A 5000-nucleotide genomic window follows, 5' to 3' on the forward strand; every position below is an offset into this window, starting at 1 on the left:
ATAGGTGCCCCCACTTGCGCTCGCCCGCCCAAGACTTTTCGCCGGGAGGACCTGACTCAGTCCTCGACCAGGCTACTCGGGGCGGCTCGCTGGTTTAGCAGGGTATAGGGAACGACGGGCTCACACTGAAGGCGCCCGACCAACGTTCCAAGGGGGCTGCCGGGTCCCGCCGCCAAGCGGGTCGGCATGGGCGCTCCTGGCTCTCCGCCCGCGCTCCTCCGCGAAGGAGGAGCGATTGGCGCGAGAGCAACCGTCGGAGCGCCACCTTGTCGAGGCGGTAAGGAAGAGTGAGGGTCGGAGCGGGAGGCCGGGGGCACCAGAGCCCGCTCCTTGCCACGAGTTTGGTGTGAAGTCGACGACGCGAGCGCCTCGCTTCTTCGTTTCGGTAATGATCCTTCCGCAGGTTCACCTACGGAAACCTTGTTACGACTTTTACTTCCTCTAAATGGTCAAGTTTGATCGGCTTCTCGGCGCTCCTCCAGACCGTTGCCGGCCCGAGAGGGGCCGATCGACTGGCCTCACTAAACCATTCAATCGGTAGTAGCGACGGGCGGTGTGTACAAAGGGCAGGGACGTAATCAACGCGCGCTGATGACACGCATCTACTGGGAATTCCTCGTTCATGGGAGATAATTGCAATCCCCGATCCCTAGCACGAAGGCGGTTCAGCAGGTTACCCGCACCTTTCGGCGAAGGCGAAAGACTCGCTGATGCCTTCATTGTAGCGCGCGTGCGGCCCCGGACATCTAAGGGCATCACAGACCTGTTATTGCTCCATCTCGTCCGGCTTACTGCCGGCTGTCCCTCTAAGAAGTTGCGGCCGATCGCGCGGGATCGCCGAACTAGTTAGCATGCCAGAGTCTCGTTCGTTATCGGGATTAGCCAGACAAATCGCTCCACCAACTAAGAACGGCCATGCACCACCACCCACAGAATCAAGAAAGAGCTCTCAATCTGTCAATCCTTACTGTGTCCGGGCCGGGTGAGTTTCCCCGTGTTGAGTCAAATTAAGCCGCAGGCTCCACTCCTGGTGGTGCCCTTCCGTCAATTCCTTTAAGTTCCAGCTTTGCAACCATACTTCCCCCGGAACCCGAAAACTCAGGTTTCCCGGGAGCTGCCCATCGGGTCATCGAAGTAACGCCGGCGGATCGCTGGTTGGCATCGTTTATGGTTGTGACTAGGGCGGTATCTGATCGCCTTCGCGCCCACAACTTTCGTTCTTGATCAATGAAAACATTCTTGGCAAATGCTTTCGCAGTGGTTCGTCTTGCGGCGATCCAAGAATTTCACCTCTCCCGCCGCAATACGAATGCCCCCGTCCGTCCCTCTTGATCATTACCTCACGTTCCGAAAACCAACGAAATAGAACCGAGGTCCTATTCCATTATTCCATGCACCACTATTCAGGCGCCAGGCCTGCTTTGAACACTCTAATTTTTTCAAAGTAAACGCTCCGGCACCCCGAGGCACTCAGTTAAGAGCACCAAGGAGAATCCGGCGGGGAGGGCCGGGACGAGCAGTGACACGCCTCGCGGCGGACCGCAAGCCCGGTCCCAAGATCCAACTACGAGCTTTTTAACCGCAACAACTTTAATATACGCTATTGGAGCTGGAATTACCGCGGCTGCTGGCACCAGACTTGCCCTCCAATAGATCCTCGTTAAAGGATTTAAAGTGTACCCATTCCAATTACGGGGCCTCGAAAGAGTCCCGTATTGTTATTTTTCGTCACTACCTCCCCGAGTCGGGAGTGGGTAATTTGCGCGCCTGCTGCCTTCCTTGGATGTGGTAGCCGTTTCTCAGGCTCCCTCTCCGGAACCGAACCCTGATTCCCCGTCACCCGTTGCCACCATGGTAGGCACAGAACCTACCATCGAAAGTTGATAGGGCAGACATTCGAATGATCTGTCGCCGGTGCGAAGACCGTGCGATCGGCTGGGTTATCCAGAGTCACCAAAGGGACCGGGGCGAACCCCGGGTCGGTCTTGGTCTGATAAATGCACGCCAGACCGTGAGGTCGGCGCTTCTTCCGCATGTATTAGCTCTAGAATTACCACAGTTATCCATGTAGGATGTGACGATCAAAGGAACCATAACTGATTTAATGAGCCATTCGCAGTTTCACTGGGACAGTTTAAACTTGCACGTGCATGGCTTAATCTTTGAGACAAGCATATGACTACTGGCAGGATCAACCAGGTAGCGAGGACGCCGAGGCGGCGAAAGAGCGGTCGCCGCCGGGAGAGGACCGCCGCGGCCGCGGGGCAGCGCGGGAAGACCCGCAACTGCCGCCGCCGCCACACGGTCCCGCTCGACCGGAGCGCCGAGCGCCGCCGAGTCCGTCGCTGCCGTGAGGTGGGAACGCGCCGTGGAGATGGCCGCGAACCCTCGGGAGCCTGAGCGCAGAACTCCCGGCCACACCTGACCGTTGCTTCCCTTCAACGCCCGAGCCGTCCCGTCAGGAACGGTCCCGCACTCTCACGACCGGACGCGTCCGCCGGCAAGGCGGACGGCCGGGTCTCGAACCGCCGAGTCCGCAAGGCGTACTCGCACGCAGACGGAAGGGGCGAGCCGTCGCCGTTGGGTCCGCCGCCGCAGCGGCGGGACCCGGGCTGCCCTCCGCGGAGGGCCTGCCCCGGCGCTGGTTCCGGACGCCCGTCGGCACGCCCGTCCTCGCCCGCAGGAGCGGAGGAGCGGGCGCCTTCCAAGCCGGTTGTCGACCTCCGGCTGCCCTCGCGGGGAGTGGCAGCCTGGTCGGCGGGGGTAGCAAAACGACTGGCGAGAGAGTGTGCGATTGCTCGCCGTCGATTCCCGAGCTAGTCAAAAAACGACCACTCTCAAGGTAGGTTGAGCGACCCACGACATGGTCAGACACCCTACAGAGCACTTTTTTGAAAAACCACCGCAAGTCGGCCACGGGGTAGGCTTCGGGGGCAACGGGAGACCGGCCCCGCCGGCCGGGGGAGACCCGTCCCGGTCGACCCCGTTGCTCGGCCGCCCGCTCCACCCCCGCCTCCCCGGGCCCCGCCCCACACCGGACGGACCCTGCTCGCTCGCCCGGCGGGCCCGGGGCGCCCTCCGGGGCGGTCGGAGTCGGGCGGGGCGGGGCGCTCACTCCCCCCGCCGACACCCGCCCAGGCGCCCGGTGCCAAGTCCGATGGAGCCGGCCGACGGGGCAAAGTCACCGGACGACCCCGTCTTTTCTCCACGCAGGGGTCTGGCCCGTGCCGCGCCGGCCCCGTCCGCACCCTCCCGGACCCGCTGGCCCCCAGCCGCCGTCCGCTACGGGCTCTGGAAGAGTTGCCTAGTCAAAAAACGACCACTCCTCTCAAGGTAGGATCGGCGACCTACACCTTGGTCAGACACCCTGGCGAAATCCGAAAGTCGGGGCAGGCCGGAAAGTCGCATGCCGTCGTGTAGCAGGCGGCCTCGGGAGCGGGGAAACACCAAACGCGGTCCGCCCGGCGGCTTCCTTCGGCCGTCAGCGCCGGCCGACCCGGCCGCCAATGCTTAAGAGATGGTGGGCTACATAGGAGCGACCTGAAGAGTCGGGCTTTGTCACAGGATCGGAGTGAGTCCCCGCAGCTCTTGCGGCCCTTCTCGCGAAATCGGAGTGAGTCACCAAAGCTCTTGCGGGCTTTCTCCAAAGATCGGAGTCAGCGACGGAAGGTCTTGACGGGCTTTCTCCAAGGATCGGAGTCAGCGACCGAAGGTCTTAACGGGCTTTCTCCAAGGATCGGAGTCAGCGACCGAAGGTCTTAACGGGCTTTCTCGCAGGATCGGAGTCAGCGACCGAAGGTCTTTACGGGCTTTCTCCAAAGATCGGAGTCAGCGACCGAAGGTCTTAACGGGCTTTCTCCAAGGATCGGAGTCAGCGACCGAAGGTCTTAACGGGCTTTCTCCAAGGATCGGAGTCAGCGACCGAAGGTCTTAACGGGCTTTCTCCAAGGATCGGAGTCAGCGACCAAAGGTCTTAACGGGCTTTCTCGCAGGATCGGAGTCAGCGACCGAAGGTCTTTACGGGCTTTCTCCAAGGATCGGAGTCAGCGACCGAAGGTCTTAACGGGCTTTCTCGCAGGATCGGAGTCAGCGACCGAAGGTCTTTACGGGCTTTCTCCAAAGATCGGAGTCAGCGACCGAAGGTCTTAACGGGCTTTCTCCAAGGATCGGAGTCAGCGACCGAAGGTCTTAACGGGCTTTCTCCAAGGATCGGAGTCAGCGACCGAAGGTCTTAACGGGCTTTCTCCAAGGATCGGAGTCAGCGACCAAAGGTCTTAACGGGCTTTCTCGCAGGATCGGAGTCAGCGACCGAAGGTCTTTACGGGCTTTCTCCAAGGATCGGAGTCAGCGACCGAAGGTCTTTACGGGCTTTCTCCAAGGATCGGAGTCAGCGACCGAAGGTCTTAACGGGCTTTCTCCAAGGATCGGAGTCAGCGACCAAAGGTCTTAACGGGCTTTCTCGCAGGATCGGAGTCAGCGACCGAAGGTCTTTACGGGCTTTCTCCAAGGATCGGAGTCAGCGACCGAAGGTCTTAACGGGCTTTCTCGCAGGATCGGAGTCAGCGACCGAAGGTCTTTACGGGCTTTCTCCAAAGATCGGAGTCAGCGACCGAAGGTCTTAACGGGCTTTCTCCAAGGATCGGAGTCAGCGACCGAAGGTCTTAACGGGCTTTCTCCAAGGATCGGAGTCAGCGACCGAAGGTCTTAACGGGCTTTCTCGCAGGATCGGAGTCAGCGACCGAAGGTCTTTACGGGCTTTCTCCAAGGATCGGAGTCAGCGACCGAAGGTCTTTACGGGCTTTCTCCAAGGATCGGAGTCAGCGACCGAAGGTCTTAACGGGCTTTCTCGCAGGATCGGAGTCAGCGACCGAAGGTCTTTACGGGCTTTCTCCAAGGATCGGAGTCAGCGACCGAAGGTCTTAACGGGCTTTCTCCAAGGATCGGAGTCAGCGACCAAAGGTCTTAACGGGCTTTCTCGCAGGATCGGAGTCAGCGACCGA

The 5000-nt window shown here is 60.5% G+C and overlaps 1 non-coding gene across 1 annotated transcript; it reads right to left on the reverse strand.

The window, feature by feature from the left end:
* Positions 1-386: 386 nt before the first annotated feature.
* LOC136441057 (small subunit ribosomal RNA) lies at positions 387-2202 on the reverse strand. The gene has a single exon (XR_010756777.1). It is a non-coding gene; the product is annotated as a small subunit ribosomal RNA (ribosomal RNA).
* Between the last annotated feature and the right edge of the window lie 2798 nt (positions 2203-5000).

This window comes from Branchiostoma lanceolatum, chromosome 8 (genome assembly GCF_035083965.1).
Source record: "Branchiostoma lanceolatum isolate klBraLanc5 chromosome 8, klBraLanc5.hap2, whole genome shotgun sequence".
Taxonomy (NCBI): Eukaryota; Metazoa; Chordata; class Leptocardii; order Amphioxiformes; family Branchiostomatidae; genus Branchiostoma; species Branchiostoma lanceolatum.